The sequence below is a fragment of the Crinia signifera genome, chromosome 8 (assembly GCF_055691185.1).
Source record: "Crinia signifera chromosome 8, ASM5569118v1, whole genome shotgun sequence".
In the NCBI taxonomy this organism is placed as follows: Eukaryota; Metazoa; Chordata; class Amphibia; order Anura; family Myobatrachidae; genus Crinia; species Crinia signifera.
In genome coordinates, this window is record NC_139224.1 from 156,223,677 (window position 1) to 156,244,623 (window position 20,947).

At 46.5% G+C, this 20,947-nt stretch overlaps 1 pseudogene; it reads left to right on the forward strand.

Annotated features, from left to right (window-relative positions):
* The first annotated feature begins 17,143 nt into the window (after positions 1 to 17,143).
* LOC146027152 (E3 ubiquitin-protein ligase TRIM39-like) lies at positions 17,144 to 19,074 on the forward strand (annotated as a pseudogene).
* The last annotated feature ends 1,873 nt before the right edge of the window (positions 19,075 to 20,947 follow it).

Consider the following 20,947-nt stretch of genomic DNA (forward strand, 5'->3'; position numbering starts at 1 on the left):
CAATCAACTGGTGGCTGCTGGACCGCGAGCGCCTATTGGCTAGCGGTCCAGCGGGAGATATGAATTTTACATAGCAGCAGTGCGCGTCTCTCTCCCGGACACAGCGGGGAGCCAGGAGGAGGGGAGGGAGGGGTGGACGCGACGCAGCACAGCACAGCAGGGGGAGGGGTGAGGTAAGGTGCACCCTCCCACCCTGCTGCATCCACCCTGCATCACCCGCGCACCCACCCACCCTGCTGCACAAACCCACCCACCCTGCTGCAACCAAACACCCACCCAGCTGCACAAACCCACCCTGCTGCACAAACCCACTCACCCTGCTGCAAGCAGCCACCCACCCACCCTGCTGCACAAACCCAAATGCTGCACAAACCCACCCACCCACCCTGCTGCAACCACCCACCCTGCTGCACAAACTCACCCATCCTGCTGCAAGCAGACACCCACCCACCCTGCTGCACAAACCCACCCACCCTGCTGCAAGCACACACACACCCACCCTGCTGCACCCACCCACCAACCGTCCCACCCTGCTGCACCCACCCACCCTGCGGCACCAACCCGCCCACCCTGCTGCACCCACCCACCCTGCTGCACTAACCCACCCACCCTGCTGCAAGCACACACCCACCCACCCTGCTGCACCCACCAACCATCCCACCCTGCTGCACCCACTCACCCTGCGGCACCAACCAACCCTCCCAGCCTGCTGCACCCACCCACAGACTCTACTACCCTGCTGCACCCATCCTCCCACCTTGCTGCACAGCGGCCGGGAGCGGGCTGCTGCACAGTTCTGCACCCCTGGGCAACGAGCAAATTCAGTCCCCCTTGGCATCGAGCATGAAGCCCCTTGGCATTGAGCATGAAGCCCCTGGCATTGAGCATCTAGGTAAGTGGCACTTATGTGTCAAATGTGTAATGGGCATTGCGGAGTGTTATATAGTATGCAATGGGCATTGCGGAGTGTTATATAGTATGTCATGGGCATTGCAGAGTGTTATATAGTATGTCATGGGCATTGCAGAGTGTTATATAGTATGTCATGGGCATTGCGGAGTGTTATATAGTATGTCATGGGCATTGCGGAGTGTTTTATAGTATGTCATGGGCATTGCGGAGTGTTATATAGTATGTCATGGGCATTGCGGAGTGTTATATAGTATGTCATGGGCATTACGTAGTGTTATATAGTATGTCATGGGCATTGCGGTGTGTTATATAGTATGTCATGGGCATTGCGGAGTGTTATCTAGTATGTCATGGGCATTGCGGTGTGTTATATAGTATGTCATGGGCATTGCGGAGTGTTATCTAGTATGTCATGGGCATTGCGGTGTGTTATATAGTATGTCATGGGCATTGCGGAGTGTTATCTAGTATGTCATGGGCATTGCGGAGTGTTATATAGTATGTCATGGGCATTGCGGTGTGTTATATAGTATGTCATGGGCATTGCGGTGTGTTATATAGTATGTCATGGGCATTGCGGAGTGTTATATAGTATGTCATGGGCATTGCGGAGTGTTATATAGTATGTCATGGGCATTGCGGAGTGTTATATAGTATGTCATGGGCATTGCGGAGTGTTATATAGTATGTCATGGGCATTGCAGAGTGTTATCTAGTATGTCATGGGCATTGCGGTGTGTTATATAGTATGTCATGGGCATTGCGTAGTGTTATATAGTATGTCATGGGCATTGCGGTGTGTTATATAGTATGTCATGGGCATTGCGGAGTGTTATATAGTATGTCATGGGCATTGCGGAGTGTTATATAGTATGTCATGGGCATCATGTGTGGGCTTATGTGTAATTGGAATTACAAAGTTCACTAAAATGTGCAATGGGCTTTACGGTGTGTGGTATAATGTTGGTCTGTGCCAACTTTTCACTGCGCAGGAGCCTCACCTATGACATATTGGGGGGGAGGGGGGGCGCAAAACATGCCCTTGCTCCGGGCGCCATGGCACCTAACTACACCACTGCTACCATACAGAATTCTCTTGACGGCACCACACTGGCTGTCATCTCAGTTGTTTTCGGAGTATTATTTATTTATTACCAGTGTTTTATATAGTGCACACATATTCTGCAGTGCTTGTTGAGAACCAATTGGCCTACCAGTATATTTTTGGATTGTGGGAGGTAACCCCCTCACAAAAATCCTGTGTTTGCCCCTACTTTCTGTTGGGAGGCTTGCACCTAACCTACAGTGCTGATGCTAGGTGGCAAGCCTCCCAACAAACAAATATATTTTAGCATGTTGTTCCTTTATGGATTAGCTGTGTCCATAATACTGTCTTGTACCTATGAGTATTAGCTGAAATTAGGGATGGCCATCGAGCATCGATGATTCAAAATCATTGATGGTTCATGCCCGATGTCGAATACTTTTGCCATCGATGGGGGAGAACCAGATGGTTTTCCACCATCGATGGAACAGCAAAACGATGTTTTGCTTTTTTTTTTTTCAAAGTGCCGGGACACAGAGCATAGCTTCGCCCCCCGACACCCCCGAAGCCCCGCCCCTGTGTTTTGATTGGCCCACTGGGCAAGCAATCAAACACAATGGCTGACCATCAATATGTAAAAATATCGATGGTCAGCCATTGCATAGTTTAGCATTATAGATGGCCAGTTGCAGAATTGCCATCGATGGCATCCATCGAAGGCAATTGCAACGATGGCCATCCCTAGCTGAAATATAAGCTCAGCCCCACCCTGTGTGGAGAATATGAGTCCAGCCCACTGATATCTGAGAGTCAGAAACTTTCACTTTCATTTCTCTCTTCTGCTACCAGCTATGGCGTCTGCTGATCTGAGACAGGAGCTGGACTGTTCTATCTGCCTGAACATTTATACAGATCCTGTAACCCTGAGATGTGGACACAACTTCTGCCGGGCCTGTATTGATCATGTGCTGGATACACAGGAGAGGACTACAGTATTTACCTGTCCAGAATGCAGAGCAGAGTATCTGGATCGTCCTGCACTAGAGATAAACAGAAAGCTCTGCAATATAGCAGAACGTGTACGCTCTATTCCAGAGGAGGGAACTGGGATGTTCTGCACTTATTGTGTCCACTCTCAAGTACCTGTTCTTAAAACCTGTCTGAAGTGTAAAGCTTCTCTCTGTGATATACATTGGAGGACACACAAGTCAGCAGAACATGTCTTGGTTGATCCCACCACTTCCTTGGAGAAGAGAACATGTTCCCTCCATAAAGAGATCTTGAAGTATTTCTGCACTGAGGACAATGTCTGTATCTGTGTGTCCTGCAGTTTGGCTGGAGAGCATCAGGGGCACATGGTGGAGATGCTGGGTGAGGCCTCTGAGAAGAAGAAGGAGAAACTGAGAAATGTTCTGCAGAAACTGACCACAAATAGAGACGAGACTGAGAAAAGTATCCAGAGTCTGCAGAAATGCAGGGGTGAAGCTCAGAAAAAAGCAGCTGGTTCAACAGAGACAATTACTGCCCTGTTTAGAGACATCAGGAGACAGCTGAAGGTCCTAGAGAAGAGAGTGCTGAATGAGATCTCTAAGCAGGAAAAGAGTGCTTCACTCTCAGTCTCCGATCTGATTCAGCAGCTGGAAATGAAGAAGGATGAGATTGCCAGGAAGATGTGTCAGATTGAGGAGCTGGGTAACATGTCTGACCCAGTGACTGTCTTACAGGAACCAGACACTGGTGACTTGTCTGATACAGAGGAGCCATGTTCCATGACTGATCCAATCACTATTGTCCAAAAACAGGCTAGTGAAGAGAGAGAGGAGGAGATGGTGGTGGAGGGAGACATAGAGGAGAACAACGAGAAGGAGGGCATTGAGAAGGGGGATTTAGAGGAGGCTGAGCATGGCCAAGTAGGAGACCTGGATGTAGGCCTTATCTCAGGGATTTACAAACATTATCTGATATAATAACAGGAATAAATTTCCACTTGAAAAAGCTGCTCTGTGCAGTGAAACGCGTTGGCCCAGGCTCCTAACTGCCCACCACAAAACGCTGCCCTCCACTGCCACCTATTTCCACTGAAAACCGTTTGGAGATTTCTACTTGTATACCATCACCGGCCACACCAACCTGGAGTGAGGCACTCACCTCTTGAAGGCAAGCCGCCTATCTAATATCCACCCAGGGTTCTACAGCGGACACTCAACTACTACTTCCTATCCAAATTGGGAGGATCGCTACCCCCTATTATAATTGGAAGAAGAATAACAACATCCGAGTACCGCCACGGCCAGTTTTTCCATCTGCTCCTCAATTTAAACGGTTATCCATTGGACTGTGGACTCAATATCAGGTGATATCACTTTAACAAGTGGACGCAGCTATTTTCAACATCCCTGTCATTCCCCCTTCCCCCATTTTTTATATTGTGTACCTTATTACTGTGTACCTTGTTTTTTATGTTTATTATAGCATGCTATTTGTATAATTAAAATATTTTTATATTCCTCATTCTGTCATCAATGAGCGCAGTCTACCATTCTTTTCTTGCATAATAACAGGAATAAATGTATGTTTCTATGTGCAGACACCAGCAGACATATCACATATCACACAGCGGGTAAAAATATAATTGGTACTTGTTTCCTAGCACGGCCACAATCGCGGGCATCGGGTGTCATTATTAGTGGTATACGACGCGACCGACGCGATGCCCCCGATTTTCCCATTGAAATGCATTGAAAAAAGTCAAAATCGCGTCGGTCGCGTCGTATGTGGCTAAAAAAGGCTTAAATGGTCCAGACGCGATGCCCACGATTTCCCCATAGGAAACAATGTTAAATGGCTCAATGTACCCGCGATGCCCCCGATTTGTCATAGGGAACAATGTTAAATACCTCAATTTCACCAAATCATCATAGGGAACAATGGTAAATGGGCCAGAAAGCCCCAAAAACACCCCAGAACAGTGAAATGTCCCCCCAAAAGTACTTTACGCCACCCCACGATCAACGCGAACCCGAAGCGTGGCGAGCGGCGGCGGTACGCGTCCTCCGACCTTTTCATACCCCCACTATCCACGTCGGCGTGGAGTTGAGAATAGAATAGTGTGGCGAGCGCAGCGAGCCACCGAGCCCGAAGCGTGGCGAGCGGACGCGGATACCTTCACAGGTAAACGCGTCCCTTCGCGGGCTTCACAGGTATCCACGTCCCCTCGCGGGGCTCGCCACGCTTCGGGCTCGGTGGCTCGCTGCGCTCGCCACACTATTCTATTCTCAACTCCACGCCGGCGTGGATAGTGGGGGTATGAAAAGGTTGGAGGACGCGTACCACCGCCCCTCGCGGGCTCGCTGCGCTCGCCACGCTTCGGGTTCGCGTTGATCGCGGGGTGGCGTAAAGTACTTTTGGGGGGACATTTCTCTGTTCAGGGGTGTTTTGGGGGGTTTATGGCCCATTTAACATTGTTCCCTATGATGATTTGGGTAAATTGACCCATTTAACATTGTTTCCTATGGGAAATCGGGGGCATCGTGGCTAAATTGAGGCATTTAACATTGTTCCCTATGGGGAAATCGCGGGCATCGCGTCGCGGCCATCGCACCCGATTTTTTAGTGCTTGCGATGGCCGCGATGCCCACGATTTTTCCTCACGATGCCCACGATCATGATCGTTGTGGCCGTGCTAGGAAACAAGTACCATATAATTATATCAGGTGACATGAAAACTGCAGCCAGGTCTTTAATAAAACAGAAAAAGCCAGAGACACCAGAGAGATTCCAGGATGAGCCTCAGGTGTTAAGCACCAGGGGATTTTCCTCAGGGCGACATTACTTGGATGTGGATGTCAGTAAGTCAGACACCTGGTGTGTGGGGGGGTGTTATCCCAGTATAGACAGGAGAGGGGATGAGTCACTAATTGGATATAATAACACATCTTGGTGCGTGGATAGGACTTATCATGAGTATTCAGTGGTATATGACAGTGAGATGATCCTATTACCTGGCAGTATTCCCTATGATAGAGTGAGGGTGTATCTGGATTATGAGGCAGGACAGCTGTCCTTTTATTCTGTGTGTGACCTGATCAGACGGAATGGGATCATTCGTCAGACTGCATTTAGGTCTACAGTCATTAGGTCGACCCCACTAGGTCGACTGGCAGGAAGGTCGACCTGACATAAGGTCGACATGGGCCAAGGTCGACATGACTTAAGGTCGAATTTGCATAAAGGTCGACATGAGGAAGGTCGACTGGTCATAAGGTCAGACTGGTTCCCCACTAGATGGCGCTGCTGCACTCAAAATAAATTTTATCACAATAAATCTTCAATAAGAAATTGCTTTTTGTATATATTTTTGTTTAATAGAAAAAGAAGCAAACCATGGTATACATTTTAAAAAAGATATTAATGCGCATTTTCACAAAGATATCATAACACTCAAATAGGACAAACTAGACATACAACATATAACATATAAAATTATTTAGACACGGGCTGGCTATGAGGCTTATATTTGCATGTAATTACTTAATGAGACAATGAGCTTTTAAGCAAATAGTTACCAGTCCACATGGAATGTCCTTTTCAATATACTGGGTGGTAACAAGGAAACCAGGTCCTATATCTGAGCCAGAGACCGTTGTTGAATCTCCACAGTGGGTGTCCACTCCGTTACTTTGGAGGAATAAGGCTCAAGCTCCAGGCGCTGGTCCCATAAACGATAGTGTCCCAGATCCCCAATGGGATATTTGTAATCCAAATGTATTTTGTGGTGGCTGGTACAGAATAGGGCTCAAGCAGGCTCCAGAACGCGTTTCTCCGCCTTCAATATACTCGGCGGCTTCCTCAGCTGGATGCCCTGTCCCTCTCCTCGCTGGATTTTTATAGTGTTATCTTTCGCGGGCTTCCGCGACTTCCGCATTTTGCGGGTCAAGCCTCCTTTTCAAGTTCTTATGTTGCGGCGGCCATTTTGCCTTGCACTTCCGCTGTTTGTGGCTCAAGCCTCTCTTTCGTTAGCGGTGGCCATCTTTATTTAGCTATATACATCAAGCCTCGCTCTCATTCACGGTGGCCATCTTTAATACAGCTTTATATGTCAGCCCTGCGTTCTTGTACTTATGATTTCCGCCCTCTGCGTGTCAGGCCTCACATTCATATTCAACTACGGCAGCCATACCTCCTTTTATTTGTTTTATGAATCCGATCGCGGCCATCTTTATTTCCGTCCGCTCATCACAACCCAGCAGCCATTTTTTGGGATCCGTAATATAGCGGCAGCCATTTTTCTGGTGGGTTCTTCACATAGAGTCCATCCTTCTAATAAGAGTCAATAACATGCAGTTTTTATTATTCATATATTTATTAAGCCTCTTATATCTCATTATAAGCCGCTCAGCCCAAATATTTGCTTGCTCATTGTCTTATAACCACATACCAGCTCCGTGTCTAAACAATACCACATAACATAAAACAATCGAATTAACCCTTGAGCGTTCTCATGTGCACTATAACACTATCATCTGGATTTTAATTGTATTTGAATTTATGCTGAGACGCACATGTGAACTAATGATAAAAATAATAATAATAATAAACATCTAATTCATTTATAGTGTTCACAAAATGAATAAAAATAAACAAATAATAAAAATAAAAATAAAAATAAATATAAAAATAAATATAAATATAAAAATAAAAATAAAAAATGAATAAGTTAAAATATATATATATATATATATAATTAAGTATAATAAAAATAATAAAACTAATACTAATGATAATCATAACATTTCATATATGTTATCTAAATGTACTAGTTCATATATATTATCTCAAAAACTTCTCTATCATATATCATTTTTAGAAAACTTCTTCATTTCTTTATTTTATATTTTTGAAATATTTATACGTTCTTCCGGATGCTTCTAAGGGACCCCGTTCATTAGTAAATATAAAAATCACTTTACACAGACAATTCTATCCTATCAAGTTATTTATATATTTGAGACTGAATGTAGATCAATATCCCAGATTAAACATTGACCCAGGGGAAGGCTGTTTTGGGGGGGAGGGGGGGGGGGGGGGGAAGGGAGAAGGAGAGAAATGGGGAGATGGAGGGGAGATATACTAACAAGAGGACATGGATAAGAGGAAGGATCCACCTATCTTCTGGGGACGGAGAAACAGCTAGGATACTATCCCTGTTTCCCACTCTCCCATTCGGACAGAGACACACACACAGCAGATGAGATCTAACCCAAGTGGGAGAACGCAGGGCTGACATATAAAGCTGTATTAAAGATGGCCACCGTGAATGAGAGCAAGGCTTGATGTATATAGCTAAATAAAGATGGCCACCGCTAACGAAAGAGAGGCTTGAGCCACAAACAGCGGAAGTGCAAGGCAAAATGGCCGCCGCAACATAAGAACTTGAAAAGGAGGCTTGACCCGCAAAATGCGGAAGTCGCGGAAGCCCGCGAAAGATAACACTATAAAAATCCGGCGAGGAGAGGGACAGGGCATCCAGCTGAGGAAGCCGCCGAGTATATTGAAGGCGGAGAAACGCGTTCTGGAGCCTGCTTGAGCCCTATTCTGTACCAGCCACCACAAAATACATTTGGATTACAAATATCCCATTGGGGATCTGGGACACTATCGTTTATGGGACCAGCGCCTGGAGCTTGAGCCTTATTCCTCCAAAGTAACGGAGTGGACACCCACTGTGGAGATTCAACAACGGTCTCTGGCTCAGATATAGGACCTGGTTTCCTTGTTACCACCCAGTATATTGAAAAGGACATTCCATGTGGACTGGTAACTATTTGCTTAAAAGCTCATTGTCTCATTAAGTAATTACATGCAAATATAAGCCTCATAGCCAGCCCGTGTCTAAATAATTTTATATGTTATATGTTGTATGTCTAGTTTGTCCTATTTGAGTGTTATGATATCTTTGTGAAAATGCGCATTAATATCTTTTTTAAAATGTATACCATGGTTTGCTTCTTTTTCTATTAAACAAAAATATATACAAAAAGCAATTTCTTATTGAAGATTTATTGTGATAAAATTTATTTTGAGTGCAGCAGCGCCATCTAGTGGGGAACCAGTCTCCACACACCTTGTCTTGTCTTGTTACACAGAGGAAACACAATCCCTCTGAGAAGGTGGCAGCAGCTATACCCAAATCTTTTAAATTTGAAATATTGGATGCTATCTTGAAATCCCCCAGTGTAACAGCCAGCGCTACTGAGTGAATCTTTTCACTCCCCCCATCCCTGTGGTCATAAGGTCGACATGGGTTTTTCACTGTTTTTTTATCCGAATGTCGACACGGACACAGTTGGCAATGAGAATCGGACCCTCGCATCGCTCGCTTCGCTCGCAATGCTTCGGGCACGGTGCCTCGCTGCGCTCGGCACACTATTTTATTCTCCCACCACGCCCTAGTGGATGGTAGGGCATGAAATACCGCCTGTCGGCACATGTCGGCTCAAAAAACAGTGAAAAACCCATGTCTACCTTATGACCAGTCGACCTTCCTCATGTCGACCTTTATGCAAATTCGACCTTAAGTCATGTCGACCTTGGCCCATGTCGACCTTAAGTCAGGTCGACCTTCCTGCCAGTCGACCTAGTGGGGTCGACCTAATGACTGTAGACCTAAGTTCATTCTAATAGATGACCGCATCCCGATCAGACACTTACACACCTACACTGCCACCTTTACTGAGCCCCTGTATGCTGTATTAGGTGTATGGGAAGGGGATTATGTACATTTTTTTGTGTGGATAGCCTGGAGCAGTCAGGGAGAGGAATCTGATTGGTGGAACACTAGAATGATGTAGTGGATACAGAAGTTTTTATGTATATTTATACAGACAATGATGGTGCAGGGAATTGGTGTATACTGTAATTGTGTGGGCACTGCAAGTTGTGTATTCAGTGTTTCAGCATCTGTGTGTCATGTCTAACGTTATCTGTTGTTCTATTCCTGACAGGGCAAATATATATCTTTCATAAAGTAATTTGTACCAATCAGCGTAATATTTCTATGTAACTTTTATGAGTATTCTTCAGTTAATAAATTAGTGTTCTTCAGTTATTTGTTAGTGATGTAACTAATAAAGGTTCCGGAATGTTTCTGGTATCTTGCATTATTGTCTTAGTAGCTGTTGTGGTGCGACAGTCCTGGTTTTTCTGTATGAAGACATAAAACATCTCTATGGTAAAGCGGTCACCTAGAGAAGACCTACCCCACTTCTGTCAGGGATCGGCATGTGTTGTGGGCACAGGACCGGGGAACCAATGACATGCTGGTAACGGGTGTGGCTCAAAGGGTCTACAGCAGGGCTGGGCAACACCGGCCCTCCAGATGTTAATGAACTACACATCCCAGGATGCTTTGCATTAGTTTTGCTATATGGCCATGCTGAAACTGATGCAAGGCATGCTGGGATGTGTAGTTCATCAACATCTGGAGGGCCGGTGTTGCCCAGCCCTGGTCTACAGTATCTAGGACAACAGTCAAATTACTGTGGAAATATTGACTGTTGACCTATAATCCGTATCCCCTGGTAACAGACTGAAATAAAGTGAGACTGGAGTATATAGGAGTAAATAGGCTGCATTGGAATGGGACGTTACCATCCTTGCTGCCATGTGCCTGCATCACATGTTACATCTGCCCCACCTGCAGTGCACATGGTTTTGTCCATTTTCAGAAAAAATTGTATATCAGATCTGAATAGTGTGTATGAGACTTATGGGCCTGATTCATGTTTGTTAGCAAGCAACTGGGCAAAACCCATGATGCACTGCAGGTGGGGAAGGTGTGTTGTGCAGAGAGATAAAGCTGTCTAACATTTCTGCGCTGCATGCAAAACTAGCCAGTATTTACCCTGCACAGAACAAATATAAATGTACTTGCTCCCCCTGCAGGGCAGCATGGTTTCTTCCAGACACAGAGTTACTTTATGTTTTTGCTTTCTGTACACCCCTTTCACATCGCACCTTGGACCCGGGTAATTACTGGTTTAACGAAGTGATGACCCAGACTGAGGTGTGGTGTAAGAGCACCAAAGTTTACAACCAGGGTCGCCCATTTTATAATGGGTGGACCTGGCTTTAATGTGAAAGCATTGGACCCGGGTTGGTTCTGGGTTGGACCAGAGATCAAGATCCCAGGTCCGACCCGGCACTGTGATCTGAAAGGGGTATCACAAACATGAATCAGGCCCTTACTGTTATATGGTGGCTGGAGAGATGCAGGGGAAGCAGGATACACACAGGAGATATAGGGAGAGGCCCTATACTGCACTCCCTATGTAATGTGTGGTGCTGCCTTGCTGAGACTTATAGTACCACACACTGGATGTACTAAACTGGAAATACAGTGAAAACCCTCTTATTTTGATATGCAATAAAGACCCCCTGCGAGGCTTCACCACGGGGAGTTATGCCAGCTCTAGTCGCAATAACCGCATAGAAGCCTTTGGCCGGTTTCACACACTCCGGCTCCTGTTTGTGTCCATTCACACTGGACGGTCACGGCCCGGCCGCACGGCTGCAGCTGGATCCCGCCACTGGAAGGGACGGCTGCCGGGCTGTGGCCATCCCCTCCATGATAAACTACTGTGTGCGGCACGGCTCCCTGGCCGTGCGGGATTTCACCGTCCGGCAGGAGCCGGAGTGTGTGAAACCGGCCTTTTGGTTTCTTAACGCGTCCCACGTTCCCTGCGGGCATTTGGAACGGCCAGAAAATGCTTATGTACCCTGGCCGTCGAGAGGGAGGGCAGCTAATGTCATCAGTGGATTCCTTCTTCCCGCGGCCTTTGCAGTCCTGGCTCACTCAGTGCTACGAACAGGTGACATAATTAGTACCTTGGTCAATTTGATTCAATCATCTGGACTCATGCATCGATATCCTTAAAACCTGGACTGTAATTTAGGAAACTGCTGTAACTGCATTCACTGCCAGGGTAGAACAAAGCGGGAGCTAGGACCCAGGGAGAGTCAGCTCTTCCAAGTTCCCAGTGATCAGGAACACATGATATGATTGGATAAATCAGATACAACCACTGCACACTGATTGGTGCTGCCAGATAGAGCACTGCAGAGTACTGAGCAGCTGTCCAGGTAAGAGCATACTGGTGTAATGTCAGACTAATGGTGGAAGCAGGAATGGAGAAGCAGGTGGGAGAATTGGCTCATGGAGGTCAGGGAGACTGGTGCTGGCTTACAGAAATAAGTGGGGTGACTTGGGGAACAGGGGTCACATGAGAGCGGTGATTAGGGGGAGGAGTTCCCTGTAATCTGAGGGTGCCATATAAATAATATGTAACAAAAGTACAGGTAGGTGTCTTAATTTATGGAGGTCACTTGCACCAAAGGTTAAAGAAAACAGGGACAGAAGTAATCTGGGGGTGGGTTTGGTGTGTACTCTGCAATGTGGGAGCCTCCTCAGGGTTTCCTACCTGACCCTCTCCATGAGGGAGAAAATGCTCTGTTCCTGGTCTTCCCTGGTAATGTATGATTGCCATCACCTGTGGGGAGCTAGGTAACTTATAAGAAAGGTGTTTCACCACAGGTGCTGGTAATCATACATTACCAGGAACAGAGTATTTTCTACCTCATGGAGAGGGTCAGGTAGGCAACCCTGAGGTAACTGTAGTGCCCAATGGAAACCGACACAAACACAGGGATAACATACAAACTTGTCAACGATAGACCAAGGACTTAAACTCATGACCTTACTGCTAATACTAAGCACTATTGATGCCCATACGTGCATTTTGGACTAGATCTCAAAAGCATACCCCCAACATGACCCTCTCCAGGAGGGACACAATGCTCTGTTTCTGGACTTCCATCTAAATGTATGATTACCATCACCTGCGTGGGGATACGGTTGTATTGTCGACAGCACTTAGGTCGACACACATACCTCCCAACATGACCCTCTCCTGGAGGGACACAATGCTCTGCTCCTGCACTTTATTCTTAATGTAGGATTACCGCCGTCTGTGTTGAACAGGTTAATTGATAAGAAAGGTGCTTTAACACAGGTGATGGCAATCATACATTAGGAGGGAAGTGCAGGAGCAGAGCAATGTGTCCCTACTGGAGAAGGAAATGTTGGGGGGGGGTATGGACACATAGTTAGGTCGGAAGGTCAACATGGTTATTTGTACTGTTTTTGAGCCGACATGTGCCGATAGGCCGTTTTTCATGCCCTACCATCCACTAGGGCAGGGCTGGGCAACACCGGCCCTCCAGATGTTAGTGAACTACACATCCCAGGATGCTTTGCATTAGTTTGGCTATGTGGCCATGCTGAAACTGATGCAAGGCATGCTGGGATGTGTAGTTCATCTACATCTGGAGGGCCGGTGTTGCCCAGCCCTGCACTAGGGCGTGGTTGGAGAATAAAATAGTGTGCCCAAAGCATCGCTAGCGTAGTGAGCGGCTGCGGTTGACTTCCAACTGTGTCCATGTCGACATTCAGGTAAAAAAAAAAATCAGTAAAAAAAAAACCATGTCGACCTAGACACATGTCAACCTAATGACTGTTGCCCTAAGTGCTGTCGACAGTACGATCCGCATCCACCTGGTGATGTCAATCAAACATTCCGAGGGAAGCCCAGGAGCAGAGCATTGTGCCCCTCCTGGCATGGATCATGTTGGTATGATAACAGTACCTGCTGCACATACTTTTTGTACCTTGCGATAAGATGTACATGGGAGCCACATCACAAGGTAAAATAGCACCGTGTGCGAACAGGACAGCCAACTGGCAGTTCACCATGCCCGCTCGCACCAAGTGTCTGCACATGCGCAGATGCTCAACATTGCTCAACCGTGCGAACACACGGGGGATCGCACAGACCAGAATGAGGGCCACTGTGTAGACAAAATTATTGGACATTGAAGGTAAATAGATGAATGTATTTTGCAGGTCCTCCAGGTGCAGCCACCACTGCAGACTCCCTTCTTTGCACACGGCCTACAAGTTCCTGGACAACATCCGGTGGTAGGTTTTGCCGTTTTGTCTTTTAGTACAGCTGCTAACTGTGACATTGAAGAAGGTCGAGTCGGCCTAGAACGCACCTGTCTCTTTAATTCAAACTCATGGGTCGATCCTATTAGGTCCGAAGGGTGCGAGGTGCCATTCTGGTGCCATTTTCATGTGTGTAAATGTCGGCAACGGCACCCGATTGATTCAGCCCGATCTCACACTCTTCGCTGGGCCGAATTCGCTTACAATTGCTTATAACCCGATGGAGGTACGAGCACTTTTAAGCGAATTCAGCCCGCTGTATAGTACGCCCAGTGTCGTGATGATTCGCACTCGCGAATCATCCGCACCAAATAGGATCGACCCCACAGTGGGGTTAAAATCTGGATTCTGAGCTGGCCAGTTCTTTGCGAGTTACTGCATTTTCTGTATATGAGTCCAGCGTCACCATGGAAACATTAAAGGTGGCATTGTCGTAGAACTACCGCAATGTAGGGAGCACAGAGTTATAGAGAACATCTCTATACTACTTAGAGGTAATGTGACCAGGGATATTTGTGGGCCAGAAAGCCCCGGAACAACAATACTGAAGCTCTTTTCAAAATGACATCATCAGTAACGGCTTCTGGGACCTCTGCAACCTGCCCTGCTGTCTGTCTCCTCTGCCGGGCGAAGTGACGGCTGCCGATTCCCTTTTGAGGGAATGGGAGGAGAGCACACTGTGTCCTTGTGACTGGGCCATCAGTCAATCAGAGCTCACGGGCTGGCAGCCAAGCAGGAGCCAGCCCGCGAACTTTGATTGGCTGACGGTCCAGTCACAGGGACACAGTGAGGGGAAGGACAGACGTGTGATGCGGCGGAGGAGACAGACAGCAGGGGGTCCACTCCCCAACAGCAGCGGTGAGTTGCACTGCTGCTGGGAAATTCTTACACATTGGGGGCATATGTGTTTCTGGCACTTTGGGGGCATACATGGCACCGTGGGAGCATATGTGTATCTGGCACTATTGGGGGCATATGTGTATAACACCCCCATTTTCATTGGCCGCACCCCATGTGGCTACACCCATTTTTTGGTCGCACACAGTACCGCTGAGGTTTTTTTTTTTTTTAGACTTGCACCAGTGGCTTGGGGGGGGGGGGGGGCATTGTTCATCTGGTACTACAGGTGTCATGTGTATATATGGCATTACTTGTGGCATAATGTGTATATATGGCACTGCTGAGGGCATTATGTTTAAGAAATAAATAAATAAAGTAGAATATGCAACAGAAAATGCCCTGCCTTGGTAGCTCTGCCCACTTCTGCCCCACCCACAGTACAAAAATAGCACTGAATGTGACCATGCAGTAGAACTAGTAGACCTATGCCCCACAGCGTAACCCCACCACCTCCATTCTATACTGTACACTCTTCTGGTAATCATCAAACCCCTCCTCCTGATCTTCAAAGTGATTTGTCACTCCATGACACTCGCTGCCATTGGTCCACTATCCAGTGTTTGCACTCTTTACACCATCTTAATGGCGTTGCATTCTTCTTTGTGAATAGAGCAGCTGCTCACCCATAATATCCAAGTACATGGCCTCCCTACAAAATGTTCTTGTCGAAACCAACACATTAGTGGCCATTTGGAACTTGTATGCATGTGGTAACCCCTGGTTAGCACTCTCTGGTCCATGGGTTGCGGTTGGCTGAGGTCTTCCAGGGCGAAGTGCATTCCGGCAATGACCGCTCCTCTTACACATATTAATCACAAAAGCCCCAGTGGATTAAGGGACCTTCATAACATCCACAATACATCTCTCACACATGCCTCCGATCAGCCATCCTACATTGATCCCCTTTCAAACTCATTTAGCTTCTTCCAGAAATCCATTCCGTTAGCAGTTGATCTAATCGGAGCCCAGCTACCCGTTTATAACTTTACGAAAATGTGACGATAGCTGTCATTTTCACAATATTTTTAAACTCCTAAATAGGTCCATATAATCCATAAATGTTTAATTATTAAAAATAATTATTGAAGAATGATTTTACTGTAATTTGGTTAAGAAGCTTTTGCATAATCCCCCTAAAGTACATGTTTCTATATGTTGTCCCTTTATGGGTTACCACCTTTGTGTTGAGAGATTCCCGGACACTGCCCCGCCCCTTCACCCACCTTTTATGTGTTTTTTTTTGTTTTTTTTTACCTTTTGTGAAATCATTCTTGTTTGTGCACACCATAATGCCAGTTACATGTTACATCACACACAGTAATGCCCATTACACGTTATGCCACACACCGTGATGCCCATTACATGTTACGCCATACACCGCAGTGGCTATTACACATTAAGTTTTTTGTAAAGGAAGGACCCAGGTGGAGATATATTAAGCTTTGGAGAGAGGGAATGTGGAAATGTTGTCCAAATCCACCAATCCGCTTCTGTCAATTCTAGTACAGTGTATGAAATGCCTTAAGCCGATTGGTTATTTTGGGAAACTTCTACACTTCATCTCTCTACAATGCTTGGTACATCTCCCTTCCTGTTTTGAGAATATGGGGGGAATCCAATCTTGCACTTTATGGTGGCAGGATCTCGCTCAAAGGTGTTCACTACCCCATAGGGTAGAGAGCACTTTTGGGTGAACAGGGAGGCAAAATGGAATGGCAATTGGCTTTCGCCTATGAGACTTCTGATTTCTGAGTGTCTTGGGGCGGGATGTATTAATATACATCTCCGCCCAGCCGCTGCAATGCTACCGCATATGTACTAACATATGTGGCTAGCATCGGAGTGTGGTGACTGAGACCCCCGCGATACCTGTAATGTGGTTTGCGGGGGTCTCCGTCACATCCCGGTGGCTGTCAGTGTCCCCGGCGTCTCCTCCTCCCCCTGCAGTCGGATGTCCTCCCGGCTGTGACACCTGCCGGGGGAGGAGATCGATGGAGGACGGGAGGGGGGCTCGCGCGGATGGCGGGCTGCGGGCGGTGACAGAAGCCCATAGGCTTCTATAGGGTATCGCCACCCAAAGGTGGCGATACCCTGCCCGGCGGAGATGGGGCGGACGGGTAATGGTGCATAGGAAAATGCAATAAAACTCCAGTTTTACCGCATTTTCCCTTTAGTACATCCCACCCGTAGACTTTAATTTTCATTTCTCTCTTCTGCTACCAGCGATGGCGTCTGCTGATCTGAGACGGGAGCTGGACTGTTCCATCTGCCTGAACATTTATACAGATCCTGTCACCCTTAGATGTGGACACAACTTCTGCCGGGCCTGTATTGATCGTCTGCTGGATACACAGGAAGGGACTATAGTTTTTACCTGTCCAGAATGCAGAGCAGAGTATCTGGATCGTCCTGCACTAGAGATAAACAGAAAGCTCTGCAATATAGCAGAACGTGTACGCTCTATTCCACAGGAAGGAACTGGGATGTTCTGCTTTTATTGTGTCCACTCTCAAGTACCTGTTCTTAAAGTCTGTCTGAAGTGTGAAGCTTCTCTCTGTGATATACATTGGAGGACACACAACAAGTCAGCAGAACATGTCTTGGTCGATCCCACCACTTCCTTGGAGAAGAGAACATGTTCCCTCCATAAAGAGATCTTGAAGTATTTCTGCACTTAGGACAATGTCTGTATCTGTGTGTCCTGCAGTTTGGCTGGAGAGCATCGGGGGCACGTGGTGGAGATGCTGGGTGAGGCCTCTGAGAAGAAGAAGGAGAAACTGAGAAATTTTCTGCAGAAACTGACCAGAAAAAGAAAAGGGACTGATCTAAATATCCAGAGTCTGCAGAAACGCAGGAGAGAATATCCAAAAAAAGCAGCTGGTTCAAAAAAGACAGTCACTGCTCTGTTTAGAGACATCAGGAGACAACTGGTGGACCTAGAGAAGAGAGTGCTGAATGAGATCTCTAGGCAGGAAGAGAGTGTTTCACTCTCAGTCTCCGATCTGATTCAGCAGCTGGAAATGAAGAAGGATGAGATTGCCAGGAAGATGTGTCAGATTGAGGAGCTGGGTAACATGTCTGATCCAATGACTGTCTTACAGGAACCAGACACAGATGACTTGTCTGATACAGAGGAGCCATGTTGTATGACTGATCCAATGACTATTAACCAAAAACAGGATAGTGAAGAGAGCGAGGAGGAGAAGGTGGTGGAGGGAGGCACAGAGGAGAACAGCAAGGAGGGCATTGAGAAGGGGGATATAGAGGAGGCTGAAAGATATGATGAGCATGACCATAAAGTGGGAGATCTGGATGTGGGTCTCCTCTCAGGGAAATTACAAACATTATCTGATATGATAACAGGAATAAATGTATGCTTCTATGTGCAGGCACCAGCAGACATATCACTGGATGCAAACACAGCGTATGAATATATACTTATATCAGGTGACCTGAAAACTGTATTCACATCTTCAATGCAAGATCAGCCAGAGACACCAGAGAGATTTGAGGATTATCCTCAGGTACTAAGCACCAGGGGATTCTCCTCAGGGCGACATTACTGGGATGTGGATGTCAGTAATGCAGACATGTGGTATGTGGGGATGTGTTATCCCAGTATAGACAGGGAAGGGGAGGAGTCACGAATTGGATCTAATGACGTGTCTTGGTGCTTGGAGAAAATCGAAGATCAGTATTCAGTGATACATGATGATGACGAGATCAAGTTACCTGGCAGTATTCCCTATGATAGAGTGAGGGTGTATGTGGATTATGAGGCAGGACAGCTGTCCTTTTATTCTGTGAGTGACATGATCAGACACTTACACACCTACACTGCCACCTTCACTGAGCCCCTTCATGCTATATTAGGTGTATGGGAAGGGGATTCTGTACAGATATGTGTGGATAGCCTGGAGCAGTCAGGGAGAGGAATCTGATTGGTGGGACATTAGTGCAAAGAATGATGCAGTGGATACAGATGTTTATATGTATATACAGACAGTGAGTCTGGTGCAGGGAATTGGTGTATAATTGTGTGGGCACTGCAAGTTGTGTATTCAGTGTTACAGTAGTTGTGTGTCATGTCCAACATTATCTGTTCTATTCCTGACAGGGCAAATATGTATCCTTCATAGTCATTTGTACCAATCAGCGTAATATTTCTATGTAACTCTAACGTTATGAGTGTTCTTCAGTTATTTGTTAGTGATGTAACTAATAAAGGTTCCGGAATGTTTCTGGTATCTTGCATTATTGTCTCAGTAGCTGTTGTGGTGCAACAGTCCTGGTTTTTCTGTATGAAGATATAAAACATCTCTATGGTAAAGTGGTCACCTAGAGAAGACCTTCCCCGCTTCTGTCAGGGATCAGCATGTGTTGTGGGCACAGGACCGGGAAACCAATGACCTGCTGTAACGGGTGTGGTTGAAAGGGTCGACCGTATCTAGAGCGACAGTCAATAGACAGTCAAATTACAGTTGACCCGGATTTAACGTGGAAGTGTCGGATCCGGGATCAAGATCCCAGGCCCGAGCTGGCATTGCGATCTGAAAGGGGTATCACAAACATGAATCAGGCTCTTAATATGATATGGTGGCTGGAGAGATACAGCTGATATAATTGGCAGGGCGTGCAGTATAAACACATGAGTTAGGGAGGGGCCCTATACTGCACACACTATGTAATGAGTGGTGCTGCCTTGCTGAGACTAATAGTGCCACACACTAAGAGGGGAAAAAGAGGCAGATGCACTATTCAAACGATGGGGCAGATGTATTATAGCACACAGCGCGGGAAGGGACATCAACAAGATGTATTAACATTTTTTCTACCAAAGCGGGGGAGCACAAACTCCCATCTCCGGCGATGCCCGCCCTCCTGGAGACAGCACATCAGTTTACATGCGGGCAGACAGACAGCCTCTCGGCCAGCCTGACGGGCATGCTCGCGGTCTTGCTACTCACGCGAGATCTCCATCGCAGCCCAGAGCCAACAGCAGGGACAGCCCTGTCCCTACTGTTGAGATAGGACTTCCCCACCCTGCAGATAGCAGCAGGGTCAGTGCTGCTGAACTTTCATACATTCACCCTGCATATCGGCCTGCAATTATATATATATATATATTCAATAAAAAACGACTGTATAACAATTTTTTATATATATATATATATAAAAAATTGTTATACAGTCGTTTTTTATTGAATTTTCAACAGATCCCGATACCCAAACAGACATATCAATGTACATTCCGGCGGTCATGATTCCGGCGTTGGGATTTCAAACCAATCCCAAATATCTAGTATAAATGAAACAGAAGTATATGGTAGAAATGTATCTAAGTATAATGCACAAAGTCACCCATTGCACATTGTAGAGAGAATATCTACGTACCAAATCAGGGGGAATAACAAAAGAATACATTGGCATTGAAGTGTCAAACAATAAAAAAAAAAAAAAAACTTACCACAAAAACCCCCCACCCTGTACAACCCACCCCCAATGTAGGCGTACTTGGATCCCATAAATTAAACCTACCCCTACCCCACTAATTATCTATTGTGGACTAGAGAAAGGAAGTAAATTAGTGGCCCTTAACTAAAACCGAGTCAAAGCTACATCAGCAATAGAACATTCCTATGTTAGATAAATTATGCCAAAAAAATAATAATAATAATAATCTACCCCTCTCCCCCTACCCACCAACTAACTACACTAACTAATTCCAAGTCCTACCCAAACTCTTTCATATATAAACTAGAATATCAGCGGAGAATTTCAGGGGAAACAGCCACCACTCCTAGGCAAGATGGCGCCGACATCCCACGTTCGAAGAGCTATATGTGAGGCTGCAGCAGGGATGGTGGCCTCTCAGCGGGTGTATCCATGCCACTCCACAACCTCACAGCCCCACTCACCACCAGGAGTCGGGAGCAGAGCACCGCAGGAGGAAGGTGGCGGCGCATCTGGAGAGTATCCCCCCGGCGCAGCAGCAGGGCAGGACCAGGCCGGAGCTGCAGAGCAGGGAG